Genomic DNA, 24,278 nt, shown 5'->3' with positions numbered 1-24,278 from the left:
AGCCTAATTGGTGAGCTCTTGGTCAGTGGGAAATTCTTTCTCAAAGGAACTGGATGATGTTCATGAAGACGACGCCCAAGTTTTTCTTCCAGCTGTCCAAGTACCAGTGAGCACACATGCTTGGGGCATGTTTTCACGCCTCTATCCTCAATGTTTTAAGCACAAAATTATCCATTATAAACCCACTTCATTTCTCTACCTTGTTGCAGTTCTTTCCCTTGAAAACCACACACACACACACACACACACACACACACACACACACACACACGGGCCATGCTTGTGTGTGTGTGTGTGTGTGTGTGTGTGTGTGTGTGGTCCATGCTTCTTCCTTCTGACTAGTTCCCATGTGTTCCCATGTAGGCTTGCTGTCGTGTTCCTCCTTGTATTTGGAACTGTAAGTAACGAACTCTTCTTTCAAAATGGAGTACCCAGTACCCTTCAAGGCAGCTACACCACGCTCCTTTCTAGTCTACATACTCTCCACCTCAAGATGCAGCCACATGATCTGATTTCCATGGTAACAGAGTTTTGCCTAGTCTTACCCTTTATGTAAACAGGACTGTTCAGCCAGTGTGCACTTTTTTTTTTTTTTTGTATCTGATTGCTCTTCATCTGAAGGTTCTGGTTTCATTTCTGTTGCTGTGATAAAATGCCACGACAAAGGGCTGATGAGATGTCATTTTTTTTTTTTCACTTAGTATTGACCATTACAAAGTAGGAACAGTTAAGGATTTTATCAGACCCTGGCATTTGAGTAAGCATCTTAGTGTTTTGTGTCAAAAGCAGAAAGTAGACACAATGGTAATCTTGACAAAAGGACCTTGCGATGTTTGAGTTGCAAGCTAAACTAGCTACTTTTCTCGGGGAATATACTTTTCACTTAAAAAGATTAATGGACGGCTGCACTGTGATGGTTGAGGCTCAGGCACCAGAGAGACATTGTATATATATGAGGCAAGCTAGGCTGTCCCAGAAAACAACTGACAATGTTTGTTCCCAAGGTTAAAATCTGAGATTTCCAGGGAAAGCCATAATTTTGAAAAACTTGTGATCACCCTCTGTAAGCTTGAGAGTTTCTCAATATTTAAAGACTTTTCTGATGAGGTTAAATTTTCACGAAGTATGTATATACGTAATATTTACTATTTCCATATGTGGAGAGATGGGCATGTTTATGCTATGGTGCACATGCGCAGGTCACAGGACAACTTGCAGAATTCAGTCCTCTCATTCCACCAGGGTAGGTCCAGGGCTTTAGATACAAGTCATCAGGCTTGGTGGCAGGCGTCTTTACCTAAGGAGCCATCGCACTGGCCACAGTTAATAGAAATATTAAGGAATGTGGGTTTAAAAATATTATCTAAAGAAACATGATGTTTGGAGGATCTACATGACTTGGTGAAATGAGTATTTTCCAAATCACCAAGATACTATGTTTCTTCAGGGAAGGCCAGGTATGTATGTATCTCTTTCATTGTTACATTTCTTTCTGAGAATGCAGGGGACATAAGACCTTATACTCTGTAAGCTTTGCATGTGGCTTCAGTGTGTGCTCCAGGCCTTCATGTTTTAGAAGCTTGATTCTCAGTGTGGTGATGTGAACAGTGGTGAGACCTTTAAAAGGCAGAGCCTAATAACAGTTCAATTATGGACTGGGGGTATTGTCTTTGGTAGGGTGGGGACCTGAGGTATTTCTCACAGGAGGGTTGTTACAAGAAGAAAAATCCTGGTCTACTCCCTCATCCAGGCCTCCTGTATCACTATGAGATCTCTTCTTGCAGTGCCCCTAACACTGTGATCTATGAAGAGGTTTTTGCCAGAGCCAAGCCAATGCTGGCAACATACAGCTGAACCTCCAGAACTGTGAACTATGTAAGTAATTTTTCTTTACAAAATAACTAGCCTCAGGTATTTTGTTATAGTAACAAAAATGGATTAATACGTTCTCTTTTCATCTAAGCTCAGAATTATGTTTATAGTGAGCATCATTGAGGCGTGAGCGTCTATTCCCTCTAGGACAAAGGACAGTCCTGCTTAAAACATGTGGCAAAAAGCTCAGAGACCTTGACTGGTGACACAAAGCCCTGGGTGTGCAGTGTCCATCTGGAACCTTTGTACTTTACCTTTGTGAGACTTAGATGTTCAGGTGCTTGGCCGTGTTAACATCCTTTTCTTGCTTTGCTGAGTGCTTGAGAGAAACAACTTACAGGAAGAAAGACTTCTTTCTGCTCTCAGTTTCAGGAGCTTCACCCCACACCTTTGGGTCCATTGTATCTGGGACCATGCTGGGACACAGCATCATGGCAGGGATGTAACCCCTTGGAAGACAGATGTTGGAAAGAGGGGCTGCTTTGCTAGTGGGCTTTCTCCATCTTCTGCTTTGTTTTTATTCAGGACCCTGCCTGATGGATCGCTCCACCCATTTGCAGAGAGGGTTTTTACCCTGTGCTTAATCCTCTCAGGAAACTCCTTCACAGACGCACCAGGAATTATACTTTACTAATTTCCACCAATTTCCTGGCTGCCTCTTAAGCCAGTCAGCATGACAACCAGGATTGACCATCATCCTTGAGATAGGAGTAGGCACTGCCAGTTCTTTGTCTCTGATGTGGGCTTGCATGTCTTCTGCCTGCATCTCTTCAGCAAGCTTACACATGTGAACTTGTAGCCAGCTTGTAAGCATGGCCCTCTAGTTTGGTTTCTATTGTGGCAAACATTCTGGAAAGAAAACAACACAAGGGAGAGGAGACTTTATTTAGCGCATGCCCAGTTCGCTGAAGTGGGGAGGTCGGGGCAGGAGCTTGAAGCATCGCATGTACAGTCAGGAACAGAGCCTGTGTGAACACATGGATTCCTGCTTGCTGGCCGGTTCTCCCCAGCTAGCTTTCACCACTCATACTGTTCAGCCTATGAAATGGTGGGTCTTCCCACTCCAGGTATTAATTAAGACCGGACCCCATAGATGCACCCACAAGCTAACACCGTCTGGACAGTTCCTCATTGAGATTGTCTTCCTAGTTGACTCTAGGTTGTCAAGGTGACAGTTAAAGCTCCCCAACGCACATGCACGCACACACACACATATGGTCAAATCAAAACCCAGGTCTGATGGCTGCTTGCACGTACAGTGGTGCAGGGCCGAGAGACCTTTTCAAAGCCCCAGAGGACGGAAGCATTGTTACAGTGTTTGAATTTCCCATTGCAGTCCCAGAGCCCACCATGTGGCAAAGAGAACAAAGCATCAATCTGCGCCTGCACACGCCAGAGGACCAGTCTCCAGAGAACTAGGACCTCCTCGAGTCTACCGCCCAGGGCCTGCCTTCCTTGTTTCAGAGATCCTTCTTGGGTCTTTGGCAACTAATTTTTTAGGAGTTTGCTACCCATAATTGTCTGAAAAATCTGTTAAAATACCCCTTCCTGTTCTGGGTTTCTTGCAGGAGTCCAGCAAGTCCCCTCCTGCTTCAGCCACAAACATCATAACAGGCTGAAGGAGAAGCAGGGAGAACTCAGCTGTCTTCTCCTAATCCAGGCATTAAAGAGATTCACAAATCTGTCAGGCAACACTGCTCTCCTTGCTCCATGCTTTTTGGAAAATAGTTAGGTTTTTTTTTTCCTTCCTTTTAAATTAAAAATGTGTTAGTTATATAAGCGTGCAGTGGGCTTACTACTGTTATCTTTTACATTATATAATGGACGGATGTTTTTTAAAATGTCTCAGCTGAAAATGATAATACAGAGAATATGGATACATGTAACCCACACACACAAAACTTTTTTGGGGGTTCCCAAAATTTAAAAGTGCAGACAGGGCTCTGAAATAAAAATGTCTGAGAACTTTGAGAAGAAGTTGGGAAGAACCCTGAATGAAGCTTACAAATTAAGAGGTAATTAGTATTTCTAATGCCAGTCTTTACATTGTTTCAAGTTGAAAACTCTGGGACCCGGGCGACTTCTTTACTGGACCGTGGTGGAGAGAGGAATCTCTGGCCAGTAGCCTGTCACCACCCTGCCTCTGCCACGAAGGGCTTCCACACCTCTGTGATTAACTGTTTCCTGCCTTCTCTCAAGTCAACTGAGGGCGTGGTGGACCCTACGGGATAGACCCATGGAAGACCCCTTCTCTAGTTCCCCAAGATGAGCTTGGGGCTGGTTGGGTCTGGATACCCAAAGCATGGTTCATTGGGTGTAGTAGTTGGCTCTGGGTGGGCACTTCCTGACGGCCTTGTTGACATCTCATTCTACGAAGAGGAACGTTCCACAAGGCGCCTAAAAGGGAGGCACAGGGAAACTGCTTCCCCAGGAGGGTGTGGTTTAGATTTGGAACTTCCCCCAAAGGACTGTGTTTGGTCACAGAGTGGTGCTATAGGAGGTGGTGGAATTTTTTGGGGGGGGAGTATGGCCTAGCAGGAGAGTCTTTAGATTACTAGGTTACAAAGGGTACTGTGGGGGCCCCTGGCCTTTCTTCTTCTATCTGTGGCGATGGCGTGCTGCCTTTTCATAGTCTCCAAAGCACTGGGGCCAATTGATCATGGATTTGGGCCTTCAGAACTGTGAGCGATGATGACTTTGTTCTCTTTGTCCGTTATCACAGGCATCTCGTTATAGTAATGCAAAGTTGACTGACAGGGGGTGCGGGTCCTGTTCTGTAAGCCACCACCAGGCTGTCGACAGAGACTGGAGCTGTGCTTAACATCCACCAGTCAGGCCCTTTGTGACTGCTGTCACCCCTCTTCTGGTCCCTGTGGTCTCAAAGGTAGGACAAGGAGAGTTAGTGGAAGTGTCCCCAAAGCCTGTGTGGAGGCTCTGGTGCATTCAGAGAGTCTGAACTTAACGAATGGTTGCTGAGGCCCTTACAACCTTTTCACTGTATGGATTTAACTGGCTGGAAAAAGTGGGGATATTCTTTTGCTTTGGTGGATAGTGAGTAGAAATAGTTCTGTAGGGTCTCTCTCAAATGATGTTGCTGTGGGTTGGCTGCATGGCTCAGTAGGTAAAACTGCCTACTGTGCAAGCCCAGGGACCTGAGTTAAATTCCTGAGACCTACCTAAGGAAGATGAATGTGGCATTGCACGTCTGTAATACTGGAACTTCTAGGCCAGATGGGAGACAGAGACAGGGGAATCAGTAGAAACTGGCTGACCAGCCAGCTTGGAGGAACCCTAGCTCAACAAGATGGAAGGGGAGGGCTGAGCCCCAATAATTGTTCTCTGATAATGTGTACACACACACACACACACACAGAGAGAGACACACATGCACTTTAAATGTTGATGTCTATTCTATATAAGAGCCAAAAGAGAGTCATAGCAAATAGGAAAATAAAATGCTTTTTGCTTTAACACCCTTCACATCCCTGAAAGATTTTATATAATATAGTATATATGTTATATATATTTAATGTTACATTCCAGAGTGCATTTTAAAGGGCACAAACAGCAGCAGTTTCCAGAAAATAGCTTCAAAGTGCAATTCTATGTGTGGCCATTATGAAATCACTCCCCCCCCCCCCCGATTTCGCCAGACTTTCATAAAGATGTTATGTGATGTGTGTAGGATCCGAGGGTGACAACCCTGTCAGTGCTGTCTGGCAGTCTGGTACAGTAAAAACTGTTTTGTGAAGCCTGTTACGTGGTATTCACCTTAGGTAAAAACAAGTGAAATTTATAATCCTGTCTTCTACAGGGCTTCTTTCTCCTTAGAGAAACTCATCCATCCATCTACCCATCCGTCCACCTACCTGCCCACCTACCCAACCACCCACTTGTACATCTTCGGTATCTGTATGTCTGTCCATCCATCTCTTCATTCATCCAGGCATCTATCCATTCACGTATGCATCAATCTATCCATATTCAGTACATACATCCACCAGCCCATCTACCCATCCATCCATCGCACACCTGCCCATCCCCACTATCTGTCATGAATTCATCCATCCGTACATCAGTGCATTCATCAATCCATCCATCAGTACGTTCATCCACTCACCCACCCATCCGTCCACCTATCCATCACTCCTTTGTCCCTCCCCACTACCCATGCATGCATGCATCTCTCCATCCATTCACCTTTCTATCCCGTTCTCTTGTGACAGACAGATGTTGTATCTAAGAGGGGCCACATTTAATGTAGGTTTTCTCAAAGGTGATTGGGTGTCTAAAATCACAGAAAGTGAAGAATTGGCCGTCCCCCAATAACTTTCATTATTATTATTTTTTTTTAATAAAGTAAGTGACTGAGGTATAGCACAGCAGGGGTCAAAGGGGCAATGCTGGTTAATAGTTCACCAGGAAAACTATCAGAGTCAGATGAGAGCAGTGGAGCTGTCTCAGACAGACGTCTCACGGGAAACAAGAGTCTCCACTCTGCAACAAGTCTTGATTCAGGCTTTTGACATGAATAATTTTCATCCTAGAAAGGAAGGACCCATAACTCCTACACATGCCTCTGCCAATAAAACTATTCCCAACCCCACAGTGAGTAGGCAGCAAGGCCAAAGCTTCTGTTTCTCAGCATGCTGGATATGTCTGAGGGTATAAATAGAGAGGGAGGGTCAGGCATTAGGGGAAGGAATACAGAGATTGGCCAAGCTGGAGGCATGAGAGCCAGCCCATCCTTGGGGATGGGGAAGTGGGCTCAACACCACCCAAACCACAAGTCTTAGGTGGAATGCGCACGAAATGGTGGGTTCTAAGGAAAGGGAACTAGGTACGTGTTCAACCATGGCCACCGTGGGCAGAGGGCCTCAGTGTGGCCTATCATCAGGACCACCATCTGGGTGTGTCTGCTGCCTGTTTCCAGACCTCCCTGCTTCCCCTCATCTGTCATCAAGCTGGAGCAGCCATTCTCGGTTGAGATGGTCATCTCTACATGCTGTCACAATCCTACCTAGAAGACAGAGGCCTTAGTTTCCCCCTCTGGACCCCATTTTGAAGTGCTGGGGGGGAGGTTCTGGGGCTTGTTCTTCCTTTCCCTGCAGGCAGAGGTCTTGTCTGCATCCCCAGGCCCAGCCTCCAGCAACATTCCTCAGGCACGCCTGGTCTCAGGAGGGAGGGCACCAAATCAATGGCTGCAGTTCCCCAGACTGGAGGCTTGCGTCGCTGTCTGTTGCTGCTTAGTATTTACCAAGTAAAAGTCATTGCCCTGGAGACGCCCGATTTATTGACAGTGAGAGATGAAGGCCGTCTGGTGCGGATCTGCACAGAAAGCCTCCTGTTCCCAGGCAGAGACTGGGGGAAAGATGTCTACATGAGCCCAGAGACTGTCAGGGACCAGTTTCGCCCTGGCTTGGTGTATGGTGGTCTTGGCTTGGGGAAGCAGATGGATATAGCATTAAAGCTTTTAGTGATGGGTCAGCAGTGTGTGTGTGTGTGTGTGTGTCTGTCTGTCTGTCTGTCTGTCTGTCTCTGTGTGTGTGTGTGTGTGTCTGTCTGTCTTTCTGTCTGTCTGCTAACTATAACTCTGCCCTGGCTGGCTGGTCCTGGTTCCAGGGGGCTGCCTTCTTTCCCTTTCCTGTCCATCCTGGGCCTACCCTCCTTGTTTGAGTCCTCTTCCAACTCAGAGCTCCTGGGAGGGAGGGCATGGCAATGTCCCATAATTTGGGGTCCCTGCTCTCAGTCCTTTTAAAAATGAGGGGTGGGGTTGCTCTGGGACTCCCCCCCCCACTCTGCAAAATACTGGCCTCAAATTTTTCCAAGTCTTCTTCCGGTGTCTGGGACATGGAGCTCTCTAATACTGAATAGAAATCCTGTGCGGGCGCTAGCGGCCCCTGCTTCTTTCTGCTGCTCACTGTCTGATCCTGTGCCCTGTGTGTGTGTGGTTGACTTCAGGCTTCGCTGAACACTGTAATAAGTCTGATGGTTATCTGAGGACCCTGCATCTGGGCCTCGGTTCCAGGAAGGTGGTCTGGGGGGCAGGTAATTCCTGTTAGCTGATGTGGTTTTCCTTTTGTAAGACTACATGAGGTTGGGCTGCCAGAAGGATGCTGATTTAGAGTGATCCAAATAGTTTATAAGACCAGAGATCCCCACAAAATATTCTACCTAGCATCAACATGCCCTGGATGTAGTTTTAGCTGAAGTCACCTGTGACTGCCGGCCTGATACCAAACAACCTTAGCAACCCGCGCCTCCCCCCTCACTTTGTACCATTGGGTGCTCACATTTGCAGCTTCTCCCTTTGCCCTTTAGCCTCTTGCTATCATTATCCCTGTTTTGATCAGCTGTCAGTCAAAAATATGCTTGGGGAAGCTGAGCCTCACTCTTTTGGCAATGAGATGGTGAAGAGAGGTCCTAGGTAGAGACCAGCCCCGACATCTTCTTCCCTGGTGGCTCTCTCCTTCTCCCTACACTATGTTCCTCAAGCCCTTGTGTGTACCTGACGGTGGGGACTGGATAAATGACCCACAGGTGGGAGTTCTCTCCCTGGCCAGGAGGGGTCTTCAAGTTTGGTTTGAGGGTTTCCCTCAGAGGCTCAGAGGCTGGAAGCTTGGTTTCTAGTTCGGAGATGTTGGAAGATGGTGGGACCTTTAGCACCTGCCCTTAATGTGGGCACCTGGGAGGGTGCTGATGGGGGACAGTGGAGTAGCTGATGCAGATTGGAGCAGTGGAACAGCTGAGGTGGACCAGAGGATAGCAGCGGAGTAGACTTTGGGAGACTTAGAGGCATCATATTGGTGACAGATGCCTCCTTCCAGACTGCAGATAAAGGTCAGTCCTAAATCCCAGAGTAAAAACATCCACTTATCTGGAAAATGCCAAAAAGAAGAATGACTGCCCTTTCCTGAGCTGAGCCCTACAGGGTGCAACAGGGAGCCGGGAAGATAAGAAGACATCAGGTGGTCCCCACCCAATGGGCTTCATCTCCAAGTTAGAGAATACGTGAACCTGGCTAAGGTCTTAGAGTCAGAGAAGGTGACTGAGGGTCTCTGATGGCCTGGGCCAGTGCGGGTCAGGTCGAGGGAGACATCGATAAAGCTGGAGCTGGCCACATAAGGTTGGGTCTGCACAATCTCATCTGCGGGAACAAATTGCCAGTGTCACACCCAAGCCTGTCTTTGATGAGCGTTACCTCTGGCTGCAGATCATGCTGGCTCATGGCTGGAGCTGGGGGGGGGGGAGCAGTTTCTTGGGGAGGGGTGACATGCTCCTGTCAGGCTTCTGGAGTCTGAAGTTGTGAGTTTTATGGCAAGCTGGGCTCCCCACAAGCAGTGCAGTTCAGGTATGGTTGGAGGGTTTCTGTAAAAGATCCAGGGGCTGAGGAGATGGCTCAGCTGGTAAGGCATCTGCTCCAGAAGCATGCGTTTGGATCCCCAGCACCCATTTAAGGGTGGACACGGTGGCAGATGGCTGTAACCCCACCACTTAGTGGAAGGGGGACAGCTGGCTCCCTGGAGCTCACTGGCCAGCCGAGCTCCAGATTCAGTGAGAGAGCCTGCCTCAAACAAAGAGATGGAGACTGAGGAAGAGCCCTGAGGTTGACCTACGGCTTCCATGCATGGATGTTCACACACCATTACATGCTGTGTGTCGCCCGCAGACAGCCCGAGCTCTTCCCGGGTCCAGTCCTCGCCATGAAGCACAGCTCTGCTTGGCTCCTGGTCCGGGGGACTCTTCCTCACGGGTCTCTGGCTCCTTTCCCTGGGTGCATCTCTGCCTATACCCCCAGCTCTAAGCTGGGCTGTGCTGCAAGCCGTATCCTCCCCAGGCTCTCCCACCCTTCGGGAGAGTCTGGAAAAGCTGCAAAGTCAAGAAAACTCCTTCCTCCCCAGTGCCCTGATTGTGTTCATGGCCAGCTTGTAGAGAACCAGGGCCCAGGCACATCTTTCTCAAAGCTCAGAGAGGTGGAGCACAGGCCTGTACACTGACTTACCACTGTACCGAAGACAGCCTTGGGGACTCCATTCCATGTGTGTAGGAGGAGCCATTGTGGGGCTCAGTTGCTGTGTCAGTATGTTGTATGTCTTAAACAATAGGAGTTTCCCCCCTCAGACTCCTGGAGGCTGGAAGGTCATGGCCCAGTCTCTACAGGGTTGCTTTCTGCTGAGCCTTCCTCTCCTTGGCTGTCTTCTTGAATCTTCATTTGGTTACCCCTTGGTGGGTGGCCGTATCCCAGTTATCGTCATCATTACCATAACATCTCTTCATCCTCTCTTTTCTTCGACTCCTCCATTTGCTTTGTTTTTCTTTTCGTTTTGAGACATGTTTCAAAGTAGGCCAGACTGGTGTTGAACCCTATTGTTCCAAGGGTGACCTTGAACTCCTGATTTCCTGCCTTCCCATTCTAAGTACCCAGATGACAGGTGTGGGCCACCCCACCAAATTCTAACCTCCTCCTTTTAGAATTTATTTATTTTAATTTTATGTGTGTACATATTTGTCTACGGGTATGGGTGTGTATCGCATATGCGCAGTGCTCACAGGGCCCGGATGAGGACATTGGATTCACTGGAGTTACAGATGGTTGTGGGCTGCCAGGTAGGTTCTGGGAACCAAACCCAGGTCCTCTAGAAGACCAGTATGCCCCCTTATCTGCTGGGCCATCTCTCTAGTACCCTCTTAACCATGGAGGGAGACCAGCTCTATTGAATTAGGGCTCATTATGGCCTTTAACTTTAATTAGAAGTGTTCTTTCAAAACACTGGGTGTTAGGGCTTCAGAATATGACTTTGGGAGACACACTGCAGCCTGCTATCCCAAAGAGAATAACTATAGAGTGAGACCACGTCCCTGTTTTAGTGTGGGGGAGCTCAGAGGCCTAGAGACTGAGAGAAAGAAAATCCAGCAGGAGGCTCGTGGCTGGGATTCCAGCCAGATGCTGGCACAGGCACGTCACCTGAGTGCTTGTTTCCGCAGGCCTGTTCCTGAGGTCACGAGTTGAGCAGCAGTACAGGGAACACCCTCCCCCCCCACCCCACAGAGGCAGCTTCAACCCATGATCCTCGGATCTCAGCTGGTGCCTAGACGAAGGCGTGGGGGTTCCCAGGTCCAGTGACAGTGCCTGGAAGATTTGTGCTGATACAGGCCAGACCCAAACTGTGGAGGCTTCCTGAGTAGTAAGGACAGGGTTCTACAGAAGGTTAGCAGAGGAGGGGCTAGGTGGGTGGGGAGGGGATGTCACCTATAGCCAGTAACTACCACTCTGGGCTCTGAGTGATAGCATATACACTTAGGGCAGGGAAGCTCTTGGGTGGCTGGCGTGGCAAAGATGGCTGTCCCGTTCTTCTAATCTTAGAGCTGAGGGTGCGGCCCAAACTGTCGGGAGTGCAGGCCACCACCAATATCACCACAATGATGACCGTGCTGTGTTCATGTAGCAAAAAAGTTCTGGGATGCAGGGGAGGATCTTTGTGGAGGACATAGAAAACTGTATTCTCTTGCCCTCTATGAGAAAGACGTATTCTGTATATGGTAGGTAGCAGGCACACAGGCTCATTTCATGTGGTTAAACTTATACCACTGAGCAGCTCTCCATCCCAATGACCTCATGCTTTTTATAAGGTGGAGTGGTGCCTACACCCATCCTATGGCCCGGGTCTGCTATGTGGTAGCACAAAACATTTTCTATATAGTTGTTTTCAACTGTAGTCCAAAAATATCTAATGGCAAATTCTAGAAATGATTCAGAAATATTCTCTTGTTTTGGGGTTTAAGTGGTGTAATGAAATCTCATCTCATCCTGCTTCATCTAGTACAGGGCAGAACTTAATTACTCTTTTGTCCAGTGTTTCCATGCTGTATACAGCACCTGCCCCTTAGTTATTTAGTGGCTGTCTCTTACTAGATCCACTTTCACAGTACTGAAGTGTCTGTATTCAAAGAACAAAGCACAATTCAGGTTGGCTATTTCTTTGCATATTTAGCCCAACTTCAGGAGGCAGACCCTACTTTTGTTCCTATTTTGTAGACAAGGTAACTGAAGCCTGGCATGGTTAAGCACTTTCCAAGGCCTTGGACCAACCTCAGCTGCCAAGAGCTCACTGGGAGCAGCGGGGTCGGGGTGTCGCCATGTTTGTCCTGAAATGTTTGTGTGCAATGCCGGCTCCACATTCTCGTTCCAGATGACCCACCTCCACACTCTCCCACCACCTCCATCACTCAGCATTCTGTGTCTGCTCCAGTGACCGTGTCAGAGTTCAGGCAGTGCGGGGAGCGATTAGATTTAAAGCCCCTCGCTCTGAATTATTCATTCCTCGTCCCTAACTTCCCAGGAATAATTTAATAACACAGGGCAGCTGCAGGAGGGCGCCTGGCTGAGCTGCCCTAAGGAAGTGCACGGAAGACTGTGGGCATGGCTGCCCCAAACCATCCCTCCTTCTACAGGAGGCTGTCCCTGAGGGTCCCTGGTGTGTCACAGTGCAGTCCACAGCTCCAGGGACCCCATCCTCAGCCCCCCCCAGCTACTCATCTATCATCTCCTGAACTGAAATTTAATTGTAAGGTGACAGTATTAAAAAGTGGGGGACTTTGAGGTGGCTGTGAATGTGGGGGAGGGTGGCTTCGCCCTCACAGGTGGGACTGGTCCTGGCTCAGGCCATCTTCTCTCTTTGTTAGTCTGTTTTCTGCTGTGGGACCACGTAGCACGAAGGGTCAAGGCTAGCTGCTGACTACGTAAAGAACACAGTGACCACGCTCAGGGAAGACCCCATCAGAAGAGGTGGAGAGCCAGTACAGAGGAGGGGACAAATCTCCTCTGTGTACTTCCAGCCTCCAGGACAGTAAGTGGATGAAGTTGTGCTCATTATAAACACACCCATGGCACGCTCTTACAGCTGCACTAAACAGAGTAAGCTTTTGAAGAGTCGTAGCCGTGGCCTCTGGGTGGTCGGCCATGTTCTCTTCCTGCTCTCTGTCATATGTGGCCGTGGGGAAAGGGAGAGCAGCATAGCATGAGACTAATTATTGGAACACTGTCTTCACTCTCTCCCCTCCTCTGTACATTGGACCCCACTTCCCCTTCCTCACCTCATAGCAACAGCTAAATGCACCTGCCTGTCTGGACACATCTGATAAATGTATTTTAGCCTGGGTTCTTGCCTCTTGTCTGGGGCCCATCTGCGACCTAGTGGGACTCGGGGCTTTGCTGATCAATCTCTCCTTGGTCTCCTTCCTGGCGAAGCTGCCAGGTGGTGCCCTGAGTCTCAGTGACCTCCGTGGGAAGCAGCAAGTGTGTCTGTTTCTTGTCTATAGGGTCATTATTGTGGCTGTTGTGGCTCAGAAGAACTCCAGCATCAGCTCACAGTGCAGGGGTCAGATGGCTGCCTCTGCAGAGGGGGCTTCTTGGAATGGTAAGTTTTTCCTTCTTTTGTCCTTCATTTCTTCTTTTCTTCCTCTTCCTCCTTTTTCTGAGACAGGGTATCACTGTAGCTCTGACTGGTCTGGAACTTTCTACGCAGACAAAGCTGACCTCATGCTCACAAAGACCTGCCTGCTGCTGCTTCTCAGATTCTTGGATTAAAGGTGTGCCCCACTGTCCTTCCTTCCTTCCTTCCTTCCTTCCTTTCTTTCTTTCTTTCTTTCTTTCTTTCTTTCTTTCTTTCTTTCCTTCTTCCTTTCTTCTTTTTCTTCCTTTCTGGTTTCACTCTGTACTCCACGCTGTCAAACTCATGGCAATTCTACCTTGGGCTTCTGAGTCCTAGGATTATAGCATGGGCAACTACACCGAGTTTAACAATTCCTTTTTACATTAAATTAATGTGTGTGTGCCACAGCATGCATGTGGAGGCCAGAGGGGCAACTTTCAGGGTTCAGTTTTCTCTTCCCCTGTGCATCTGGGGGATTGAACTCAGGTCCTCAGGCTTGACACTGAGTCCCTTTCCCTGCTGAGCCATCTCAATGGCCCTGGTTTTGTTTTGTACATGGAGTCTCATGCCTGAGCTCACATGATCCTCCTGCATCAGCCTCCTGAGTAGCTGAGGCTGCAGGCTCTTAGCTCAGGGTTTCCCATGGCTGCATCCTTATCTGGAGCTCAGGATCCTCTTTCAGGTTCCTTGGCCAGTTCACTTCCCTGTGGTTTTCTGCTCCCTTGCATGCTGTCAGCCTGGGGCCGCTTCCAGCTCTGAGGCTGTCGATATCTATGGCCTCTTCTATGACTCCTTCTATCTTCATAGCCAGTGTCTTAGTTATTTTTCTGTTGCTGTGCTAAAACACCGTTCCCATAGCAACTCACAGAAGGCAGAGTTTATTTGGGCTTATGGCTCCAGAGGGGTAAGAGTCCATCATGGTGGGAAGGCATGGCAGCAAGGGGTAGACGAGGCAGCAGGAGGGGGATGCTGAAAGCTCACAAAGTCAAATGCAAACGGAAAGCAGAGAGAACAATTGGATTTGGGGTGAGACTATAAACGCTCAGAGCCCACCCCTCAATGGCATACTCCACCTGATAAGGCCCCATTTTCTACACCTCTGTAAACAGTGCCACCAACTAGGGACCAAGTGTTTAGATGTCTGAGCCCTGTGGGGGACATTTCTAATTCAAACCACCCCGGTCAGCAATAGACAGACTTCTGAGTTTTATCTCTCGCAAGCTGAATATCATTTGCCAAGGTTGGGGGTAGACCACCTTACCTGTTCAGGGCCCAGCAAGGCTGCTGACCTGATGTGAAGGCCCACTGATTTGAGATGTTAGTTTTGTCTGTGAATCACTTCACAGGAGAACCTCTGCTAACGTTGGAATAACCTGGAGACTAGCACAATAGGGGTGGAGCTATTGGAGGCATCTTGATTCTTCCCGCTGCACAATTCTAAATACCAGGCCCACCTGCTGAGCCACCCTTTCCATCCTGGCATGCACATTTCCCACAATGCCCTTAGCTTTCTGGTGGATTCTCACAGATTTAAAGTTTGGGCAGTCAGGTTTTTGTTTGTTTGTTTTTGTTTTTATTTTGTTTTTTTTTGTTTTTTTTTTTTGCTTTTCACCACAAGGAGGGTTGAATCACATGACCTAGTCATCATTCTGGGAACAGAATGTTCTCTGTTGCTGATTAAAACAACAGCGGGGCTGTCGAGATGTCTCAGCAGGTAAAGGAGCTTGCCGCCAAGCCTGATGACCTGAGTTCAATGCCCAGGACCTACACAGTGGAAGGAGAACGCTAACTTCTTCAAGTTGCCCTCTCACCTTGACAGGTGCACTATGGCATGTATGACACGTGTACACACACACACACACACACACACACACACACACACACGCACATTACAGCAATACCGTGCCAGTGCCAATTTAAACTCCTGGAAACGAAAAGGATCTTCACTGAGTGGTGCAGTCCGTTCTGTCAGAAGCCCTCATCAGATAGCATATTTGATGGTGACAGAGTTGTTTCTATTGAAAGCCAGGATCAAGTTAAGGTCAAATATTCTGCCTCTGCTTCTCGCTAAAAATTGGAGACTTGGCAATAAAAGCAGCTAAATTTGCACAGGGAAAAGTGTGCTGTTATTTGTAGACAGACACGATTTTCCACCTAGAGAAATCAGGAGTCTCAGGGAGCTGTCAAATGCCTGGAGTTAATTGGCGAGTTCAGCAACATGGAGAAACATATGAGCCATGCAACAACCCACCCGTTCCTCCTCATGGCAGGGACTAATTAAAACCCACCAGAAATAAGATACAGGTCCCGTAAGATGGCTTAGGCAAGCCTTGCAGGCAAGCCTGAAGACCTAAGTTCAAGCCCCATAACCCACATGGTGGAAGGAGAGGACCATCTTCTGTAAGTTGTCTTTTAACCTCCACAAATGTGCGTGTACATTCACATACTCACTGGTAAAGAGAGGATGCAGTAATTGTCTAGAGAAGAAATAAGATACAGACTCTGACGGCCTTTGATCTGGAACCTGTGGAGTGGGAGGATTGCATGTCAAGGGCTTGTTCGGAGGTTCTAGTGGGGGGGGGGTGCAGCTACACACCGAATGGTCCTCTACAATTAGGCAAGGAAGGTTGTCTTCTTCCACCAAGTGTGTCTCTGGGAGGGATGCTATGGAGCAACAGTGGGGGAGGAGACATCCACCTGGCTAACCGGATCAATCAGATCTGCCCAGTTGATCAGTGGGTGACAAATGTCACTGCCAGGTCACTCTGATGTCTATTTAGATGCTGAAGACTCACCAACCCTTACTGAAATAGGAAAGGGGATCTCAATCGATGCCCAGAAACATCCCATCCAACACTGCAAAGATACCCGTATCTCCAGAATGGTAGAAACTCAGTGGACTCGATCAAAATCTCAGGAAGGGCCGGTTCTCTGTGAGATCGACAAACTGATTCACACAGAAGGAAGTCCGGGCAAGCAGGGTAAGCCACTTAGGAAAGACCCACAAGGAGGCTCTGCTAGAAATCTTGGGCCCACTAGAATCTGCAGAGCTTGGCCCAGGTCTGTGATGCTGATACAAGAAACAGAACAGCCAGGAGGCCACAGAGAGATGGAGACGAAGCCATGTGCTTACAGGAATTCAGCGTAAGACAGAATGGTGTTTCTAATCAGCGGCAAGAGCCGTGTTGCCACTGCCTCCTCCTCTGCCTTCTTTCTCTCCCTCTTCCTCCTCTTTCTTTTCTTCTTCACAAAACAGAGGGTATCTGTTTCATTTGTTCAGTCAGGAAGTACTCAGGACAACAGTACAAGAGGACAAGGGTAGGAGGGGTTGAGTGCAAGAGATTGATGGGGGGCACTGAGATGTTGGCATCCATGCTAGAGGAACAAAGGGGGCTTGTTTGAGCAGCTGACTGGAGCTGGGAGCAAAGCGCCATGAGCCACAGGATCTGGAGCAATGGGTATAGTAGCTTGTGCCCATAATCTTAGGAGCCTGAGGTAGGAGAATTGCCATGAGTTTGAGGCCAGGACAGCCTGGACCTAAAAGTGAAACCCTGTTGAAAGGAAGAAGGGAAGAAAGGGAGATAGAGGGAGAGAGGAAGAGAAAGAGAGAGGGAGAAAAGGAGAAGGAGGGAGAGGGAGGGAGAAAGAGAGAGAGAGAGAAATAGTGGGGCACACTTTTAATCCTAGCACTTGGGAGGCAGAAGTCAGCAGGAGGTTCATTAAGACTCCGGAAGCAGACAACTCACAAGTCTCAGGAAAGTCTCTGAAATCTAACAGATTCATAAAGCTCCTTCCTCCCCAAGCTAGAATAAACAGGAGACTTTTAGATCTGTTGAACTGCCTGTAAGTGGTGCAGAGAGCTCCAAGGCTGTAGCTTGGTGATGGAGCTGCCATTGAGTCATCCCTGCTTCTGTAAATAACCCTTGGTATCATTGCTTTGGTCTGTTTTCAGTTCCTGGTCTGGGGTAAGTAGATATGTGGTCATGTCTCCAGGAACAGTGTCACACAAGAAGACATTTCAACACCCCTAGTCCAAGGCACAAGGTGGCTGACCCCGGTAGCGCTCAGTGCCTCAGTCCACCTGGCTGCTCTAACAACATATCACAAAATGGGTGGCTCACACACAAAGGGTGTGTATTGCTCGAACTTCTGAAGCATGGCAGGCAAATTCAGTCTCACCAGTAGATCTCTAGTCTGGTAAGGACCCACCTTCTGGCTCACGGAGCCTTCCGGTTGTGCCCACACGTGATGAGAGGGATGAACAAGATTCTGTGGGTCATTTTTTCCCCCCAACATAATGTTTTTATTGATTATTTGGGAATTTTCACATAATGCACCCCTCTCTGATCACAGTCATTTCCCTGTCCTTCCGGGTCTGGCCCCTCATCCTTGTGACAAAGGAAAAATAAAAAACAAACAAGAAAACAAAACCCAAACCAAGCTCAACCCAACCAAAACAACAACAACAAAAACACAAGTTCAATTTGTGCTGCCTGTGTACTTTGGTTGTCAGCCCCTTGAAGAAATCTGAGTCCTTCCCCACCAGCACCCCAGCCAGAAGCCATCTATTGTCGAGAGCACGCGCCAGCATCCTTATCACAAGTTTTAACATCTCTCTTTGAGGGGTTCCTGTCTAGGTTGTTACTTTTCTTGGGGGGAGGTAGTTGAGGGCATGGTTGGGGTAGGGATTGTCACAGGAGCCGGCTACGACTCCTTCCCAACTGGGAGTCTGCAATCATAGGTAGCACTGTATAAGTAGCCTCCTTGCCCTATACCGTCCCCAGGAGCATGGAGCATCGACTTCTACATGGTTTCTGGTGACTACATGGACCACTGACATCCATATGGCCTCCAGCATCAGGACACGCCACGGACCTTAGCACGCTCTCGGGTAGCAGCATGGACCATGGACATTAACACTGTCCTCTGCCGCAGCACAAAGGTTCTCTTTTGCAAGGACACCAAGACAAATTCTGAATGTAGAGCTCTCAGGGCTCAGTCACCTTCCGAAAGCCCCAAAGACTCGGTCCCTTGTGTTGGATCAGGGTGTGGCATGGGAATCAGACCACGTGCTACCAAAGGCTTACCCGGGTGCCTGGGAGCAATGGTGCCCACGGCAGGGTCAGGGCTGTGGCCTGTGTTTTCTTAGAGAGGCATGGAGCTACATGTGGAAGGTAGGCACGGCATTCAGGGCACAGGGAGAAAGCCCCTCCGCCCTGTTTCCTGGTCTTACCCTCTGCGCTCTCCGACTGACAACGTCTCCACCAGTCTGTCTGGATCTTTCCGGTGTTCTGGCGCTCCGGTGTTCCCTCATGCAAATACAAGCAGATGCCTTGTATCACCCTCTCTGTCTGCACTCCCTACTCTCACTTTAAGCAGGTGCCTGGAAACCTTTCCACGTTGATACCTAGCGTGCTGTCAGGTCCTTAGCTGTCACAGCGGTAGGGGGCCTGGCAGGCGGCAAACAGATGGCTCTCTCAAATTGAGCTTTCTAAAGAGAGTCTTTATGGGGTGTGGCAGGATGCAGGGGTGACCCTTTTTCTTCTTTTCTAAGTACCTAGGGAATATTTTCTTTTTAAGTTTTAAATTAAAAAAATCCTTAAAAATTTGCTCTTTGAGAACTTTGTACATGTTATACAATATCTTTTGATTGATCCACCCCCACAATTCCTAACTCTTCCTGGACCCCCTAATCCCTTCACCAATGTCATATCTCCCCCTCCCCTTTAGAAAAGACACCACCGAGTCCAATTAGTGATGCCTGTTCATGCCTGTGTTGCTGTGACATAGTTTTTCTTTTCTACGAATCCCTGTGGCTTCCTGATGTTTCCAAAATACTTGCCATGCATCCTGGAAGAAGGTTTTTGTTTGTTTGTTTGTTTGTTGTTTTTGTTTTTTAAAGCCCAATTTCCTGCAGTAAGATTGCTGACTCAAGGGTAAATGCATGGGCATGTATATTAGTGTTTCCATTACGGGACGGAGCATGGAGGTTCTCTGAAGTAAAATGTAACTCCACCCTACGAAGGCTGGCTGGCTGGCTGAGCCAGTTACTGTCACTGAGAACATGTCTGAAGGAAACGAAATCAGTACACGGAAGAGGAATGTGCAATGCCCTGTTTATTAAAGTGCCTGCCGAAGCCCCGATGTGGAATCAACCTGAGTGCAATCACGATGTGAATGGGTGAATAGTGAAATGACTCATATACACAGTGGAATACAATTCGGCTGTTATTTGGGGCAACACAGATGTGCCTGGAGGACATTATCCCAGGTGGAATAACCAGACACAGAAAGCAGACACTTTCTGTCTTCCAGAAGCTGATTTTGCTGAGATACGCTAGAATGGGGGTTACCAGAAGCTGAGGATGGCTGAGGGCGGGGGAGTTGAGGTCTGGGAGAGGTCAAAGGACTTGTGTTAGACTGTCACAGTTAGTCAGGTGAGGTGGATGCTACCACAAAAAAACTACAGTGACCATAGTTTGTAGCAATATGTTGTGTGCTCATAAAACACAGAGAGTGGGTAGTGAGCGTTCTTGTCACAAAATGATAACCATTTATTTTTGTGTTTTTAGACAAGACTTTACTGTGTATTCCAGGCTAGCCTCAAACTCACAGAGATCCTCCTGCCTCTGCTTGGTGCCAAGTACTAGGACCCCCACACCTTTTATTTTCTTTCTTTCTTTCTTTCTTTCTTTCTTTCTTTCTTTCTTTCTTTCTTTCTTTCTTTCTTTCTTTCTATCCATTATCTATCTGCAAGGACTCACATATCCCAGGCTGGCCCCAATTTGCTGTGTAGTAGAGGATCACCTTGAATCTTTCTGTGTCTACCTCCCAAATGCTGATATTAGGGGTATGGGCTACCATAGCAGGTTTGTACAGCGTTGGAGACTGAACCACTGAACCCCATACTTCATGGTTGCAAGGCAAATGCTCTACCCATTGAGCCACTGCCCAGACCCTCAACATGATAATTGTGTGAGATTGTGTATTTGGTGATGACGAACATTTAACAATCCCACAACCTATATGCACTTAGTGTCACTCGTGTGTGTGTGTGTGTGTGTGTGCGTGTATGAGCTTTGCACGTGGGCAGAGGAGGTTGGTGTCCTGCTCTGTCACTTTCTACCTTATTCCTTTGAGACAGGGTCTCCCTCTGAACCTGGAGTGAGGCTGGCAGCAAACAAGCTCCAGAAATGCTCTTATCTCTGTTTGTTAAACAATAGGGGAGCAGGCGCATTCATAGCCACACTCAGCTTTTTATGTGGGTGCTGGGGATTCAAACTCAGGTCCTCATGTGCGAACAACAAGTTCTGTTACCCAGTGAGCCATCTCCCTGGCCCTGTACATGGCTTTAGAAACAACATGGTCCATGTGACAATGCCCACAGAATTGTGACAAATGAATTCTGTCTGCCTGCCTGCCTGCCTGTCTATCTTTCTGCCTATCTATTGTGTGTGTGTGTGTATGGACATCTATTGTATGTGTGTGAGGAGGGCCACAGCATGCCCATAGAGGTCAGAGGCCAATTTACAGTAGTTTGAGTCTCTCTTTTCACCATGTGAGTTCTGGGGGTTGACGCAGTTTGGAAGACATGGTGGCAGGTGCCTTTACCTATGTAGCCATCTTGCCAGCCACAAACAAACAAACAAACAAACAAACAAACAAACAAACAAACAGGCTGTGGCTGGTCATGGTGGTGGTGCACACCTTCAATCACAGTACCTGGGAGGCAGAGGCAGGGGGATCTCTGTGAGTTTGAGGCTGGCCTGGTCTACATGGTAACTTCCAGGATAGCCAGGCTTATGTAGAGAGACCCTGTCTCAAATCCTCCAGCCCCCTCCCTGCCAAAGGGTGCTGGGAGATAGTCCAGTAGGTAAAGTGCTTGTTGTGGAAGCATGAGGACCTGAGTTTGGGGGGTCCCTAAAACCCATGGGGTGCAGAGGTACACAAGTGTAATCTCAGTGTTGGGATTGAGAACAGGCTAGCTCTGGCTACTCTCTGGCCAGCCAGTCTAGCTAAAATGGCAAACTTTAGGTTCAGTGAGAGAGCTTACCTCAAAAAAAAAAAAAAAAAGGTGGAATGAAGGAAGACATCAGATGCTGACCTCTGACCTTTAGACTTACAGGTTCATTTGAGCATGCACACCATCGTGCACTTCTCTCTCTCTCTCTCTCTCTCTCTCTCTCTCTCTCTCTCTCTCTCTCTCTCATATGCATGTGCAGAAAAGCCATACAGGCTTGGTTTGATAATCACCAAATGGCCATTCTGGGTTCACCTCTCCCCGCTCAGTGTCATAACCAGAGAGCTGCTAGCTGTGCTGGTTACACGGCCGGCAGTGAGGCGACCTCACAGTGCCGGCTTAGGTAACTCCTGATGGGTGAGCTGGCCGTCTTCGCAGCTGTCTGAGAGCCTTTTGTATTCCACTGTCTGTCACGTCCTTCTCGACAACCTGTTGAACTATTGATCTTTCTCTTATTAGTCTCAAAGAGCCTTTATACATTGGGATTTGTTCTTCTGACACTTTCTGGGTTGCAAATATTTTCCGGGTGGACTACCAAACTTTGCTTCTGGCGGCTTCTGCCTGGCAGAACACTTCCTCGGGTAATCTCTCCATCTTCTTCCCTTACTTAATCTTGAATCATGGTTTCACAAGAATTCACCCGTTTCCTTCCCAGGCTCTGTGTGTGTTCCTGAGAGTTTCCCAAAGCGAGACAAGGATTTGCCACGCGTTGTACATAGCACTGACCCCATATATGACGGTATGTGTTCGGTGCACAGGGGCTCCCTGACGCTGCCTCTGCCACACCTCAGATCCAGACCCCACCCTAAATCTCCTTCAGCACCATCATAGCCCTGACTGAGGTGCGGCCCTCCTCTTCCCGCAGAGTGGGGCGTCCATCACCGTGTGCCTTCTCCTGGCTGTCCCATCTTATCCAACCTGTCAGTTCTCTAGATTCTCAATCCCCATCACCAAAACGAGGAGAGAGAGGAGAGAGAGAGAGAGAGAGAGAGAGAGAAAGAGAGAGAGAGAGAGAGAAGCACATTTTGTATGTGACTTTGACCCTTTATCATGGCACCCTCTCACAGTCCCTTTGTCCCCCATGCTGAATCGCTCCCTGGCTACTTCCTGCAAGAGACCCTCCAGATTGTACACAGATCCTTCTAGAATGGCGATCCTCGCACCACTTCTTCGACCAGTGGGCCTCAAGGTCTCCTGTAGCCTTCTTTGTTTGCGAGTGTGTTTACTTGTTTACCTATTGCATATATGTGTGCGGGCACGTGTGCCATGGCTTGTGCTTGTGGAGGTCAGAAGACAACTTGTGGTCGTTGTTTTTTTTTTTTTTTTCCTTCCATCATGTGGATCCCAGGGATGGAGCTCAGCTTGCCAGGCTTAGCAGCAAGCGTTTCTACGCACTGAGCCATCTCACCAGGCTTTCAGGATCAAGCTCAAACTTAAAGGTTCAGTCAGTATTCTTGTCTTTTCATGCCCTGGCCTCAGTTTACCCCACCAGTACCCTCACTGATGCCTTTCTCTAGCTTTTTAATTTTTTCCAAGAAAGCTTCCTCCTTATCTGTCACTCAACTAGAGACATTCTGCATTGGGGTCTGCAGGAGCAACTTCCAGGCCCCCCAGGTCTGGTCTGGACATTGAGGGTCTCTGACATAAGCAGCAACAGACCATGACGGTTGCCCTGCATCCTGGTGCCTAGAGAGCAGTGAGAACTTACTCGTGCCTAAGTTATAGAATTAAACGAAGAAGCCAGGCCAGTGGCAGTGGATAGAGACACAGAGTTTTTCAGGAATGCCCCTGAGTCTACCCCTTGGCACTGCAATGCTCTCACAGCCTCTGGAGGGCTGAAGGAAGAGTGGGAACCGAGCCAGTCCTGCGGACAACTCAAATGAGGCCGGGCAAAAGCTTCCATAATGCGTGTGCTGCGCCGCCAGTCCCCAGAGGCCTATGAAAGGATGGGTTAGGTTTTCAGCAGGAAGAAAAGAGATTTGTCTTCTCCTGCACCGAGAGCCAAGGTCACCCTGGCTATGGAGTTGCCTTCGCCGAGGATGACACCAGGAGTGTCTCTTGGATGTTGAGGTTGAGCTGAGGGAATGAGTGACAGCAGGGCTTTGCCCAGAACCTTGGGAGCTTTCTAGGATGAGAGACAAAACTGAACCCTCCTCCCAGAGCTGCTTCCTCAAGAGTGCTTTCGGGGATGTGTCCCTTCCAATGGCCAGGGTGACCTAAGAGCAGCTCTGAACCTTTATCCTGTACCACTGGAGCACAGTGGCTCCCCTGATCCCCCGGATAACAAATCTGTTAGTGCTGCATCTCTGACAACCCCTCCCCCACCCTGCTCCCCTCCAAAGCCTCTAGAGGCTTTTCAAACCTAGAGACCTTGTTTCCTTGGTCTTCTGTGGCTTGGCCTGTGTTTACCTTGTGAACAATCTCATCCACACCCTCCCTCAGCCCATCTTAGGAAACAGCATCCCATCTGTCATCTAAAACCAGAAGACCTCCTCAGTTGGGGGGGTCTTCATCCCCTTCTGGGGCCTATGCTCTCAGTTTGTCACCTAGATCAGCTGCGACCAACATGGTCCCGGAAAGCTGATGTCAGGTAGTTGCTGAATGAAGGCAAATGATATTAGGATCCACTCTGTGTATGTGTGTCCCTATGTGCACATATGTGGAGGCCAGAGGAGGATGCTGGGTATCCTGCTCTTTTCCTTTGAGACAGAATCTCTCACTGAAGCTAAGCTGGCAGCCAGCAAGCCCCAGTGATCCTGCTCTTTTCTGGTTCCCACAGCAAGCAAAACCTCTTATCCAGCCCTCAGTACCTGTGTATCTGTGTGAATATATGCTGCATGTGTGTGATGCTTATAGAGGCCAGAAGAGATGCTTATAGGGCCTCCCAAAATATTAAGTAGATAAAGGACAAAAGATGTGGGCATCTGGTTCGGAAAGCTGACCCTTTTGCTGGC

The sequence above is a fragment of the Meriones unguiculatus genome, chromosome 11, assembly GCF_030254825.1.
Source record: "Meriones unguiculatus strain TT.TT164.6M chromosome 11, Bangor_MerUng_6.1, whole genome shotgun sequence".
Classification (NCBI taxonomy): domain Eukaryota; kingdom Metazoa; phylum Chordata; class Mammalia; order Rodentia; family Muridae; genus Meriones; species Meriones unguiculatus.
Note: the sequence above shows the minus strand (reverse complement) of the source record.